Below are 15198 nucleotides of genomic sequence, written 5' to 3' on the forward strand. Positions count from 1 at the left end.
GAATCATCTTATTTAAATAGTGAAAACTACAGAATTTTTGGAAAAGGCTAGTTGTATAGAGCTGTCCTCTTTTGTACAAACTAGTGAGCTAGGCAGAACAAAGCTGGTGCCACGAATGGTAATGTGCTGTGATCAATCTTGACAAGCTAAATCATGGACTTAACTGAGTGATTTTTAAAATCTTATAAATTCTCTGCTAGTGTAAAATTATTAATGTATTTTAGGAACTTGCGTCAGTTTGATCTTTGAATTTACAGTTTTGAAGTTCAATATTAATATTTGAATGATTAGAAAACTTAGGATTTAAATGCTTCCAGGCAATAATTTGACATAGATGGAATACACGATAATATTGCTTTGACATAAATCTTTGATAGTTTTGACATAAATTCTGAAAGCTATTCATATTTATAAAATGCAATAAGATTGAATCCTAATATGATTAATTAAATAGAATAACCATAATAAAGATGTTGTTACACTTCATACTTAAGTAGCACATTTTCATTAAAGGAGAAATTGTGTAATTAGATTTAATGCAATTAATTCTATTCCAACAGGATTTCTGAATTATTCAATGCAGAATTTGACCTGGCAGCCCGAAAGCTTTTGATTCAAGCTGATTTTTTAAAACTGTTTTTTGGGAAATTTGCATATCTAGCTTCACACTAACACAGTTGTAAGGCTAATGCAAGCTTGCTCACCTTTCTTTGACTATTCCCTAAAATAACTCAGCATTTTTGTGAACCTTGTAATATTTAATAATGAGCTTTCAAAGCTGAAAAAGAGTTTTAATTTGATAAAAAGTGGAAAAATTAATAAAGGTATAATGAGCATGTTTAATGTGCTGTTTTAACAGTTTAAAAAAACTTAAGTAATTGTAAAAACATGTAGATATAATTGTTCCCATGATAAAGTTTTTGTTTGTGTATAAACTTGTTTTTGAACTTGTTACTTCCTTCTATGTTGATGACTGCCTAACGATCACTTTGGTGTCAAAGGATTATAATATTTGAGAAATGGAGCAATTGAAAAATTGGAAATGAAGGATTTAAAGAGGGGTTAGATTTAAATTTAAATCAGGGCCCTGAAGACAATCAGGACAGTGAGTAGCAAAAACCTGCAGATGCTCGAAGCCTGAAACGACAGAATGTTGGTAATGCTCAGCAGGGCAAGCTGCTTCCAGGAGGAGAGGATCAGAACTGGCATTTCAGGTACTGCCAGGTCTGTGCAAGAGAAGAAAAAGTGGAGGGATTACCAGAAATTGTTAAGTTAAATAATGCCTCAAAAGATTCAATATACTGAGTTTGGAAATAAGATGCATTTTTTTTAAAGCTTATTTTGAGCAATTTAGGATATGAAGAAACAAGTTCAAAATGGGAGTTGATGGAAAATTAAGTTGATTGGCAGCTGCAAGTCCGGAGTTGCCCTAGCAGATTGAACAATGGTGTTCTTCAAAGCAGACACCTGGTCAGCTTTTGTTTTCTCCATTATAGATGCACTGTATCAGGAGCACCAAACCAAGTGCACAAGGAAATGCTTGAGAATTGCCTTTCACCTGGTAGGAGTGCTTTGTTCCCCGGATGACAGGAAGAGAAAAGGTTAAAAGGACATGTAGTACACCTGCAGGGGAAAGTGCTGTAGATTGGGGAATGATTAGTGGGAATCCTTTTTTCCTAAAAGGTGTTTCTGTTTCAGTTTCTGCCTTCAGTGGACTGATTTAAAAGTAATCTTACCTTGGAAACTGTGGTCTGCAATCTTATTGCATTTATTTCCCCTATTCCCTCCATCCTCGTTTCCTCACTTTTTCATTTTTTTTTTTGGTGAAGAGTTCTTCACTCAAACCATAGACTCTTCCACCTGGTGCTGCTTGTAACACACACAAAATGCTGCAGGAACACAGCAGGCCAGGCAGCATCGATGGAAAGCAGTACAGTCAAAAGTTTGGACCAAGACCCTTCAGTAGGACTGGAGGGAAAGAAAGATGAGGAGTCAGAGTTAAAAGGTGGAGGGAGGGGAGGGAGAAACACAAGGTGATAGGTGAAACCTGGAGGGGTAAAGTAAAGAACTGGAGAAGGAGCAATCTAATGGGAAAGGACAGAAGGCAGACAGAGATAAGATGAGAGAGGGAAAAGGGGATGAGAAATGGTGGAGGGGATGCCCATTACCTCCCCCTTCTCTTACATCCATGACCTGTCCTTTCCTATTAGATTCCCCCTTCTCCAGCCCTGTATATCTTACCAGTCAAACTCTCAGAAAACCCAGAAGTTCTCTCTCCAGCACTTGTTTGAGCATTGTTCGCCTTGTGTCTCGTGTACAGATTTTGTCATTATTCCCTAAACAATGCAGTATAACAACTATTTACATTGTATTAGGTATTGTAAGTAATCTAGAGATGATTTAAAGTATATGGGAGGATGTGTGTAGGTTATATGCAAATACTACGCCATTTTATATAAGGGACTTGAGCATCCGCGTTTTTTGGTATCTGTGGGGGATCCCAGAACCAATCCCCCGCGGATAAGGAGGGCCGACTGTATGCTTTAGAAAAAGGTCTTCATGATTAACATCCAGATACAGTTCTTTATTACTTTCATCTCTCTTTCTATGCTCATTGATGTCAACTTTTATATCATGGCGTGTATTAAGTGAGCTGCAAGTCTAGAGTACAACTTGATATAAGAGACATAGTTATTCTATGATACTTCCAGCTCAGTGGTTGCCAACCTTGTTAGGGCTGCAAAAAAACTTGACAACTTCAATTTTTTCACATGAAAGGTAACTAATTTACTTCCAACACCATATTGGGGTTGGAAAAAAACTGTTTTAATAGGATCATGCCAAGGAAAAATTGGGAAATATTCCTCCAGCTTTTACCTTAGCAAGAAGTTTCACAACTTCCTCTCTAATGAAAGTGACTGTGCAACTAGACTTGCTTCTTCAAAGCCCTTTGTATCTGTCAGTCCACTCTCCTCCTCCCACTTCCAATCCTTAAATAGATATCAAAGGCTTTTAGTACAATGAGTAGATGTTTCTGAATACCCTGACAAGCCAGTATGTTTTTTGTTATTTCAAGATTCATGATTGTGTAATGTCATTTCCTTTGCACAAGTGTAAAGGGGAACAAAATAATTGTTAGTCCTGATCGGATTAGAACAGAAAGAAACGATAAGATAAAGAACACAATTTTTAAAATATGTTAAAAATAAATAGCTTATATACATAGATTGTATGTCCATAACTGTTTTTGAGTTTAGTGGTCCTGGCATGGATGCTACATAGCCTCTTCTCTGATGGGAATGGGACAAACATCCGAGAGCAGGCTGGGTGGAATCCTTCGTGTTGTTAACTGGCCTTTTTCCATCACCTTTCTGTATACATGTCTTTGATAGCAGTGATGCATTGGGTAGTTTTGACTATCCATTGTAGAGCCTTCCTGTCCACTGCGGTGCAGTTTCCAAGTACCAAGCAGTTTAGCATGCTCTCTACTGCACATCTGTGGAAGAATGTGAGTATGGATGTACGCGGTCCGGCTCTCTTCAGCCTCCTCAGAATGTAGAGGCTTTAGTGAGTTTTTCTGATGTTCTGGGACCATGAGAGGTTGTGTGAGGTGTGCACTCTTAGGAGTTTGGTGTTTCCTCACAATTTTTATAACTTGCTCATTAACATACTCAACAACGTCTATTATTCACTATCATAAAATGACGCATCTCCCCGTGACCACATGGGCTCCCTCCAGGTGCGCCTGTTTCCTCCCACATTCCAAAGATGCATGTCCAATAGATTAATTGGTCACATGGGTGCAATTAGGCAGCGTGGGCTCGTTGGGCTGGATGGGCCTGTTACTGTGCTGTATCTGTAAATAAAATAAATGATTTTTGCCGAGTTACACATATCTGGATAGAAACAGATTTATACACGAGAAAATTTGACATGACCTCCAGCCACTGTATGTAATTTCGCACAGGTGTGAAAACCCTTGTATCATTAGTTAGTGTTCTAGCTTAATGAGCTTGGGCTGAACTATATGTCCATGCTGAGTTACTGGACAAGCAGTCAGCTCTCAACCAGTGAGGAGGTCACGTCCCTCCATGCCATCTCAGAAATTTAATTTGCTGTAATTAAATGCGAGTTCAATGAAAACAGCTAGTCCCAGCAATAGTAATGATAAAGCTACCAGATCCTAGCTTGTCTGCTAATGTCCTTCACTGCAGGAACTTTGGCTTTAGTGTGACCCCAGCCCACTTCTGTGATTGACTGTTAATCCTTGGAAGGATATAAAATTCCTGGAAAAAATACAGAAAAAATATAAAAAACATTCAGCCAGACTTTTGACAGTGGCATTTAAATTATCTGTATCATTGAATCTGGGAATTTTGAGTGTGTCTTGGTGGAAGCTTTGATAATGAACAGTTTTATTGTGATGAAGAGTGGTATTTTGTGTGCAGTATTTGGTGAAACACGAAGTACAAAACTAGAAAAGTTTAGGAAAATGTCTTGGCAATGATTAAAATGCAGCTTAATTTTGACATTTCTAAAAGCATGGTTTAGAAATACTTTTAGAAAGGAATTAGTTGCTTGAAGTTTTGAAAAGTTTTGGACTGAGTTAGAAATTGAATTAGCAGAGATATAGATTGAATGGGCTGATTAATGTGATTCTCAAGGCAAAATCCTACGACGACTGATTAAATATGGATGAGATCATCAGGTGAGTGTGATTATCCAGTGACTAATTTTAAGCAGTGATTCAGTGATGAAGATCTCAGCTCTGACAAATATGCAGTCCTTTTCACTTCTGATGGAGTTAAACTATGATTGCTAGAGTTCAAAGTAGAGGTGCTTAGATACTTCAACATCAGCTCAGAATATCACATGGTCATGGATTAAGCAAGTTTACTGATAATTCGTGTCTGAAATAATTATCTTAAATTAAAATTCTAAAGTGGTGTGGTAACAGGTACTAAGACTAACTAAACACATGGATGCCTCTAGGAAATGTAATATTATGGTCATAATGTTATGTTTCAGAGAAGGGCCAATTTGGCAGCTCAGTTTTCCTGGATACTAATGCTTTAGGATTGACAGAGGGACAAGCAAGAGTAGAAGGAATATTGCCTTTTTGATATCAGGGGGCTTAACAACACTTAGGATATTCTTGTCATTTTGGACAAACTTGGAAATAAGAATGGGATGGTCATCTTGATAGGGTTATTTTATTGATCTCCCAATAGTCAGCAGGAAGTTGAGAAGCTTGTATATCAAGAAGTTGCAGTAGTTGTAAGAATAGGGTAATACTAGTGGGGGGTTTTAATTTTCCCCATATTGATTGGACTATCCAGACTGCAAAGGACCTGAATGGGGCAGAGTTTGACTAATGTGTCCAAGACAGTTAGAGGAACCTACTCAGGAAGGAGCATTGCTGGATGTCCTGTTAGGGAGCAAAGCAGGCCAGATAACTGAAGTCTCAGTGGGGACCACACTGGGTGCAGTGATCATAATTCCGTTTTAAAATAGACATAGAAAAAAAGATCGACCAGGTTCGCAAGTTAAAGTGCTAAATTGAAGAAGAAGAGAAGAAAGATCTTAACTCCGAGTGGAGTCATCGGGACGCCGTCATGACGATGTTTTTTTTTAAGCAGGCTTTCTTATTTTTATGAGGCTGAGTTGCTAGCTGGACGCTCAACCCAGCACAGATGGAAAGCGTTAAAGGGAGCCAGCTGGATTGGAACTGGGGAGCCTTCGTTCCGAAGTCCGGCGCTGATGTCACTATGCCACCAGCCGGCTAAAGTGCTGAAGTGGAGTGAAGTGAACTCTGAGGGTGTTAGGCAGGATGTTGCTGAGTGACTGTTTTAAAAGATGAAGGAACATTTTGAAAATAGAAGGTCATATCAAGAGTCCAGAGGCAACATGTTCCTGGATGAAGGCTAGCCATACCACTTCAGGAAACTTTGGCTTATGAGAAACATCAAGTCTGTGGTAAGAGTCTCTGAATAAACATTGCAGTTATTCAGCTGGGTATGAATGAATCCTGAGTGAATCTAAAAAGTTTAAGAGCATGCATAAGAAGGAAAAAGATGTGTGATGTATTTGGCAGACAGGGTTAAAGATCCCAAGAAATTTTTCCAGTTATTGTAACAGTAAATAGGTGACTAGGGAGAGACGAGGTCTTGTATAGACTATCAGGGCCACCTATGTGTGGTACCATAGTAGGTGGATGAGGTTTTTAATGGCTATTTCACTTGTGTTTAGAGTTGGGACCTCTGTTATTTATTATTTATGTGATTGATTTGGATATGAATATATATGACACAATTAGCAAATTTACTGATTTGGATGTTTTGTTGATAATGAAGCAGGTTACAATGAATTGCAAAGGGTCCTTGATCAGTTATGGAGCTGGGCTAAGGTAGGGTTTCCAAACCTTCTATATGGTTTGGACCAGTGCCATTAAGCCAGGAGTCCATAGACCCCAGGTTAGGAGCACCTGAGCTAAGGAATGACAAATGGATTGTAACTTAGATAAGTTTGAGGTGATGCATTTTGGACTGTCAAACCAGGATGGGACTTGAACAGTGAATGGGAGGGCGCTAGCAAGTTTTGTGGAACTTGTTCAGGGAGTACAGGCACACAATTCATTGAAAGCCGCTGTGCAAGTAGACAGTGGGAAAGAAGACGTTTAGCACGCTATCTTCATCTGACAAGGCATCACGTTTACGAGTAGAGACATTATGTTGCATTTATACAAGTCACTGCTGAGACTGCACTTGGCATATTGTGTACAGTTTTCATCACCCTGGAGAGGATGCAGAAGAGATTTTACAAAGATGTTGTCTGGGGTGGGGGGGCCTAACTTGTAGGAGAGGTTGTCCACACTGGTTCCCTGGAGTGCAAGAGAATCAGGAGTGATCTCATAGTTTATAAAATTATGCAGTGTATGGATTAAATAGACGGTCATAGTCATTTTTTTCAGGGTTGAGGAGTCCAAAACTTGAGGGCACAAATACACGGGAAAAATTTAAAAGAGACTTGAGTCTTTACCCAGAAGGTAGTTGACATCTGGAATGTACTGCCAGAAGAAGTGGTTGAAGATACAATTTTATCACTTATGAGTCATTTGGATAGGTACAAACAGGAGAAGGACTTGGAGATTTATGGGCTATATGCGGACAAGGAACAGCACCTTGTATTCTTCCTTGGTAGTCATCGATCTGACAGTATCAGTTTCCAGTTTCCTCTGGCCTCTCTCCTGCATCTCTTTCCCCTCCCCCATCCTTATTGACCTGCCATCAATTACACCTACCTTTCTTAAGTTCCTCACATCCTTCCCTTTTTTCCATGCCCCACTGTCTTCTCCAATCAAATTCTATTCTCAGGCCTTTGACACTTTCACCTATCACCTCCCAGTTTCTAGTATCATTCCCACTTCTTCCCACACTCCCACCTGTCTTCTCTGCCGCCCCCCCCCCCACCTGGATTCACCTATCATCTGCCAGTTTGTGCTCCACCCCCTCCACTTCCCCGCCCTCTTCCCTTCCATGGTCACTGCTTGGCCTGCTGAGTTCCTCAGCATTTTTTTTTGTGTCGCTGTCTATTAATTACATTTGCCTAACTTGTGTTGACCTAAATTTCTATTTCTAATCTGAACAAGTGGCAGAGTGCATTAAGAAGGCAATAACTTAACACTTAATGCAGACAAATGAGTGCCTTCGCTATGTTTTGATACTGCATTTGATTTTAATGCAATTGCTTATTAAGAGGGTAATCAGTTATATCACTGAATGCAAAATACTCCCAGACTCGTAGCTGGAAAATGCAAAATTTAATTTGCAATATTGATGGCTTGTTTACGTGGTTAGTGAGTTTATTTTGAACTCCAATATGTTTGGTATTCTTTATAATTTACATTGCAAGAACTTGAGGATTGTTCACATCAGTGAGGGGCAGCAAAGAGCAAAGTTCAAACTGAACTGTACTGAGCAAGGAGAAGGGTTCTTCTCCGGTAGGCCCCCAGTGTAATTCCTCTGCCTATGAATTTTGTGAGATGGCAAAACTTGAGGCATCAGATAGGAAAAGGGAAGGATGCAAAAACTAATGATCGAAGGAATTTCACGTGCTTCTGTAATCTGTAGGAATGAAGTCTGGAACTGGGAGGTGATGGGTGGTTGTGGAATCTGATAGGAGAGGAAGGTGGAACGTTCAACCAAGTGTGGAAGGTGGGGAAGACAAGTCAGTGAGAGGGATATGCAGGTGACGGGCAGGTGGCAAGGGTGTGGGAGAGGTATAGGGTGCTGGGGGCCAGGTAGATCTGGGGGAAAAAAGATGAGGGACAGGTGGAGAGCAATTGTTGGAAATGAGAGAATTTAGTGTTCACCCTGTCTGGTTGCAGACAACCCAAGTGGGATGTGAATAGCTATTCCTCTAATTTGTGCTTAACCTCTTAGCCTCAACTTGGGAGTTGAGGAAAATGACAGACATTTTGGTGTGGAAATTGGAACAAGATTTGAAATGGCTGAAACTGGGAGATCTGGGTGGCCACAGTGGACAGAGTGTAAGTGCTCAGGAAGTGGTAACTGAACCTGTGCCGGTCTTACTCGTGTAAAGGAGGCCACAACAGGAATACCAGATGCAATAAATAACTTGCAGCCCACAAAATGCTGGAGAAACTCAGCAGGCCAGGTAGCATCTGTGCAAAGGAGTAAACAGTTGACATTTTGGGCTGAGACCCTTCATCAGAACCGGAGGGAAAAAAAGATGGGACGTCCAGAGTATGAAGGTGGGGGAAGGGAGGAAGAAATACAAAGTAGTAGGTAACAGGTGAAACTGGGAGAGGGGGAGAGGTGAAATAAAGAGCTGTGAAGTCAATTGGTGAAAGAGGTAAGGGCTGGAGAATGGGGAATCTGATAGGAGAGGGTAGAAGGGCATGGAAGAAAGCGAAGGAAGAGGAGCACCAGAGGTGATGGGCAGGTGTGGGCCCAGAAAGTGGCACCAATGAAGTTGTAGGTATAGTGGAGAAAGTGTTGGGGGGTGGTGCTAGGAACATGGACCGTTCCATGAGGCCAGCATAACAGGGGCTCGTGAGTGTCCATGACTATGCATTTGGTCTGGATAAGGTGGGAGCAGCCACAAGAAGTTGAAGTGTTATATCGTTTTTGATCTGATGCTTCTCCACAGGGTATGCATAAACCTAAAGTTGTAAGGTAACTATTGTCTGAATAGAGTATTTCAGCCTGAACCCAAGCAAAGATGGAAGCTATCAGCTGGTATGAAGAAAATGTGAGCATTGGTTGTATTACTTTTGAAAACAGAATTCCAAAGCAGATAATCATTGGTATTTCAAACTGTGTAAATTCAGGGACAGAATACTTATATGTGGTTTGTAAAGTGGTTTTCAATACCTCCAGAGCTCCAGCAAGCTCTGATCTTAATAGTGAAGGAATATAACATAAAGTACTGTGCAAAAGTCTTGGGTACATATATGTAGAGAGAGACTTTTGCACAATACCATAGTAATTTTATGTTGCACTGTACTGCTTCCACAAGAAATATAATTTCCTGATGTACATAAATGATAAACCTGATTTTGATATGCACTGAGAGTAGGAAGGGGACAGGGAGAGGGGAATCATAATTGGGAAAAGAGGAAGGGAGAGGGGAGGGAGCGGGAAGCACCAGAAAGACAATAATCCAATTGTCAAATCAAATCAAATGACCTTGCCTGGTGTCTCAGAGCTGGGTGTGTCTCTCCGCACCACAACCCTGCCACTTGTCCTGCACCCTCCCCTCCCTAGTAGCTCTTCACCCTCACTATTCCCAATATCCTTTGCTCCCACCAGATTTACAGACACGCTTATGCTTACATTTTACAATATTCAATGTAGGTCAAGCTTTCAAGCTTTCTGATTTCAAGATTATTTAATGTCATTTCCACTACACAAGTGTAAAGGAAAACTAAATAATTGTTACTCCAGATCTGATGCAGCACAAAAAACCACAATAAGATAAAGAGCACAATAGTAAAAGAAAACGGTAAATGTAAATACATATGGTAACTTTGATACATGAAATGAGCATATGTCCATAAATAAACGCTAGGCACAGTAGTGTCTGCACATAAGGTGTCTGACAGGAAATGATAAAGTAGCGGTGGTTGGGGATGTGAAGGGGTGGGTTAGTGGGTGGAGGTATAGTGGTGTATTTGCCATAAATATAAAGTTTTTACAGGTTGCGGTTAGTTTTTCTTCTTTTCTGTTTTGTTTTATGGTTTATGCCATTTGAATTCTTCATGGAATCCAGTTTTGGAATTTTCAGATGTTTTTATCTATATTTAACTCTGAATTTAGGATCGCCTCTTGAACTGATCCAACAAGCTATCCAACAAATGTTGCCTTTGTGAAAAGAAAAAAATAAATCACTGTTGGTTACCTTTGGGAATTACTTTCAGGTGGTGAATTATTCATGCTTTTTAGAAAGATGGGAGGGGAACCAGCGTGTGTAGGAGCAGATATAGGGAAGAAGGAAGAAAAAGTTGTCTGCATTGTTAGTGATAAACAGAGTAAGAGGTGGAAAATCTCTTAACTGCATTTATTTTAATGCTAGGAGCATTGTAAGAAATGTGGATGAGCTTACAGCATGGATTGATACTTGGAAGTATGATGTTGTAGCTATTAGTGAAACATGGTTGCAGGAGGGGTGTGATTGGCAACTAAATATTCCTGGATTTCGTTGCTTCAGGTGTGATAGAATCGGAGGGACAAGAGGGTGAGGTGTTGCATTGCTTGTCAGAGAAAATATTACAGCGGTGCTCTGGCAGGATAGATTAGAGGGTTCGTTTAGGGAGGCTACTTGGGTGGAATTGAGGAATGGGAAAGGTGTAGTAACATTTATAGGGGTGTATTATAGACCAGGGGTCCCCAACCTTTTTGGCACTGTGGACCGGTTTCATATTGACAATATTTTTGCGGACTGGCCGACCCGGGGGGGGGGGAGGGGGGGAATGGTTGCCAACGGACAAGAGTAGCAGTCAAATACATTGTGTTTACCCCAAGAAAGACTACAATGACCATGAAGCCTTGCGCGGGCACCAGTGCGCATGCATGCACGTGCCGATTTCTTTTCTGCAAATCGTTTTTGGCGATTCTGTTCGGGGGGGGGCGGTGTTAATCACGACCGGAATATAGGTGATAAGTGATACACTCAATTTCGTTTCTAAAAGGGTTTATCTAACGAATTTAATATTAAACACCGCACATATTTTCCTCGCATGAATATAGCGATAAGTCAATTATCAGGAGAGGACAGGGGAGCTTGAAGTAAGTGTTGAACGAACCTCCAGTAGAAGTGGTAGAGGCAGGTTCGATATTATCATTTAAAGTTAAACTGGACAGCTGTATGGACAGGGAGAATGGAGGGTTACGGGCTGAGTGCAGGTCGGTGGGACGAGGTGAGAGTAGCGTTCAGCATGGACTAGAAGGGCAGAGATGTCCTGTATCCATGTTGTAATTGTTATATGGTTATATAAGTCACTTATAGTCAATAGCATCATAACATTTTAAGTAACATTTGGATATTAAACACACAGTGCATATTTTCCTAGTGTGAACATATAAGATCATTGCAACGCACCAATATTGCTGAATCAGTGGGAGCCCTGGGCTGAATACTTGTTTTCCTGCAACAAAACAGTCCTATCGAGGGGTGATGGGAGACAGCAATACTCGAATGGATTCCTTATGTCCAGTCTATTCCGCAATTTAGTTTTTGTTGCATTCATCGCAGAGATATGTTGGAAATGGAAGCAATGTTTTCAGTGCTTCCGTGTCTATCTCAGGATATTTAGCCTTGACTTTGATCCGGAATGCCGGCAGAGATGTTATGTCAAACATACTTTTCAGCCCGCCGCCATTCGCAAGCTCGAGGAGTTGATCTCCTCCCCGCACTGACATGGATGACACGTGCATAATGAGCTCACGTGCATTCGAGCTCAACAGTGTGCATGATAAGGAATGAGGAAAGGTGCAGCTGACTCATATCACCAAATCATATCGTTTCCTCGCGGCCCGGTAGCGCATGCCTTGCGGCCCGGTACCGGTCTGCGACCTGGTGGTTGGGGACCGCTGTTATAGACCACCTAATGGGGAGCAAGAAGTGGAAGAGTAAATTTGTAAGGAGATAGATATTTGTAGTAAGCACAAGGTTGTGATTGTGGGAGATTTTAATTTTCCACACATAGACTGGGAAGCCCATTCTGTAAAAGGGCTGGATGGTTTGGAGTTTGTAAAATGTGTGCAGGATAGTTTTTTGCAGCAATACATAGAGGTACCAACTAGAGAAAGGGCAGTTTTGGATCTCCTGTTAGGGAATGAGATAGGTCAGGTGATGGAGGTATGTGTTGGGGAGTACTTCGGGTCCAGTGATCACAATGCCATTAGTTTCAATATAATTATGGAGAAGGATAGGTCTGGACCCAAGGTTGAGATTTTTGATTAGAGAAAGTCCAGCTTTGAGGAGATGTGAAAGGATTTAGAAGGAGTGGATTGGGACAAATTGTTTTATGGGAAGGGTGTAATAGGGAAATGGAGGTCATTTAAAGGTGAAATTTTGAGGGTACAGAATCTCTATGTTCCTGTTAGGTTGAAAGGAAAGGTTAAAAGTTTAAGAGAGCCATGGTTTTCAAGGGATATTGGAAACTTGGTTTGGGAAAAGAGAGATACCTACAATAGATATAGGCAGCTTGGAGTAAATGAGGTGCTCGAGGAATATAAAGAATGTAAAAAGAATCTTAAGAAAGAAATTAGAAAAGCTAAAAGAAGATACGAGGTTGCTTTGGCAAGTAAGGTGAAAATAAATCCAAAGAGTTTCTACAGTTATATTAATAGCAAAAGGATAGGGATAAAATTGGTCCCTTAGAGAATCAGAGTGGACGTTTATGTGTGGAACCAAAAGAGATGGGGGAGATTTTGAACGATTTCTTTGGTATTCACTAAGGAGAAGGATATTGAATTGTGTAAGGTAAGGGAAATGGGTAGAGAAGTTATGGAAACTATGATAGACAATAGATGCAGGAGAAGGCCATTCAGCCTTTTGAGCTAGCACCACCATTCACTGTGATCGTGGCTGATCATCCACAATCAGTACCCTTTTCCTGCCTTCTCCCCATATCCCTTCACTCTGCTATCTTTAAGAGCTCTACCTAACTATTTTTTGAAAGAATCCAGAGAATTGACCTCCACTGCCTTCTGAGGCAGAGCATTCCACAGAACCACAACCCCCTGTGTGGAAAAAGTTCTTCCTCAACTCCGTTCTAAATTGTCTACCCCTTATTCTTAAATTGTGGCCTCTGGTTCCGGACTCCCCCAACATCAGGAACATGTTTCCTGCCTCTAGCGTGTCTAATCCCTTAATAATCTTATACGTTTCAATCAGATCCCCTCTCATCCTTCTAAATTTCCAGTGTATATAACTCCAGTCGCTCCAACCTTTCAACATATGACAGTCCCGCCATCCCGGGAATTAACCTCGTGAACCTACGCTGCACTCCCTCCATAGCTAGAATGTCCTTCAAATTTGGAGACCAAAACTGTACACAATACTCCAGGTGTGGTCTCACCAGGGCCCTGTACAACTGCAGAAGGACCTCTTTGCTCCTATACTCAACTCCCTTGTTATGAAGGCCAACATGCCATTAGCTTTCTTCACTGCCTGCTGAACCTGCATGCTTCCTTTCAGTGACTGATGAACAAGGACACCTAGATCTCATTGTACTTCCCCTAAATTTGTCAGATTGGAGGCCAGTGACTAGTGGTGTGCCTCAGAGATCTGTACTGGGTCCAATGTTGTTTGTCATATACATTAATGATCTGGATGATGGGGTGGTAATGATGATTAAAAAAGAGGAAGTACTGGCGCTTTTAAGGAATGTAAAAGTGGATAAATGTCCTGGTCCTGACAGGATATTCCATAGGACCTTGAGGGAAGTTAGTGTAGAAATAACAGGGGCTCTGACAAAAATATTTCAAATGTCATTGGAAACGGGGATGGTGCTGGAGGATTGGCGTATTGCTCATGTTGTTCCATTGTTTAAAAAGGGTTCTAGGAGTAAACCTAGCAATTATTGGCCTGTGAATTTGACGTCAGTGGTGGGTAAATTGATGGAAAGTATTCTTAGAGATAATATATATAATTATCTGGATAGATTTGATTAGGATAGACAGGGTCTGATTAGGAAGAGTCAACATGGACTTGTGCATGGAAGGTCATGTTTGACAAATCTTATTGAATTTTTTGAAGAGGTTACTAGGAAAGTCGATGAGGGTAAAGCGGTGGATGTTGTCTATATGGACTTCATTAAGGCCTTTGACAAGGTTCCACAAGGAAGGTAAGTTAGGAAGGTTCAATCGTTAGGTATTAATATTGAAGTAGTAAAATGGATTCAGCAGTGGCTGGATGGGAGACGCCAGAGAGTAGTGGTGGATAACTGTCAGATTGGAGGCCAGTGCCTCAGGGATCTGTACTGGGTCCAATGTTGTTTTCATATACATTAATGATCTGGATGATGGGATGGTAAACTGGATTAGTAAGTATGCAGATGATACTAAGATAGGTGGCATTGTGGATAATGAAGTAGGTTTTCAAAGCTTGCAGAGAGATTTAGGCCGGTTAGAAGAGTGGGCTGAAAGATGGCAGATGGAGTTTAATGCTGATAGATGTGAGGTGCTACATTTTGGTAGGACTAATCAAAATAGGACATACATGGTAAATCGTAGGGTATTAAAGAATACAGTAGAACAGAGGGATCTAGGAATAATGGTGCACAGTTCCCTGAAGGTGGAATCTCATGTGGATAGGATGGTGATGAAAGCTTTTGGTATGCTGGCCTTTATAAATCACAGCATTGAGTATAGGAGTTGGGATGTAATGTTAAAATTGTACAAGGCATTGGTAAGGCCAAATTTGGAATATTGTGTACAGTTCTGGTCACTGAATTATAGGAAAGATGTCAACAAAATAGAGTACAGAGAAGATTTACTAGAACGTTACCTGGATTTCAGCACCTAAGTTACAGAGAAAGGTTGAACAAGTTTGGGTCTTTATTCTTTGGAGCGTAGAAGTTTGAAGGGGGACTTGATAGAGATATTTAAAATAATGAGGGGGATAGATAGAGTTGACGTGGATAGGCTTTTTCCATTGAGAGTAGGGGAG

General features: G+C 40.8%; 1 protein-coding gene across 1 annotated transcript in view; it reads left to right on the top strand.

Moving 5' to 3' along the window:
* ccnjl (cyclin J-like) overlaps window positions 1-15198 on the top strand; it is a 77246-nt gene that overhangs the window by 45342 nt on the left and 16706 nt on the right. The gene's annotated exons all lie outside the window — the stretch shown is intronic.

This window comes from Mobula hypostoma, chromosome 7 (assembly GCF_963921235.1).
Source record: "Mobula hypostoma chromosome 7, sMobHyp1.1, whole genome shotgun sequence".
Taxonomy (NCBI): domain Eukaryota; kingdom Metazoa; phylum Chordata; class Chondrichthyes; order Myliobatiformes; family Myliobatidae; genus Mobula; species Mobula hypostoma.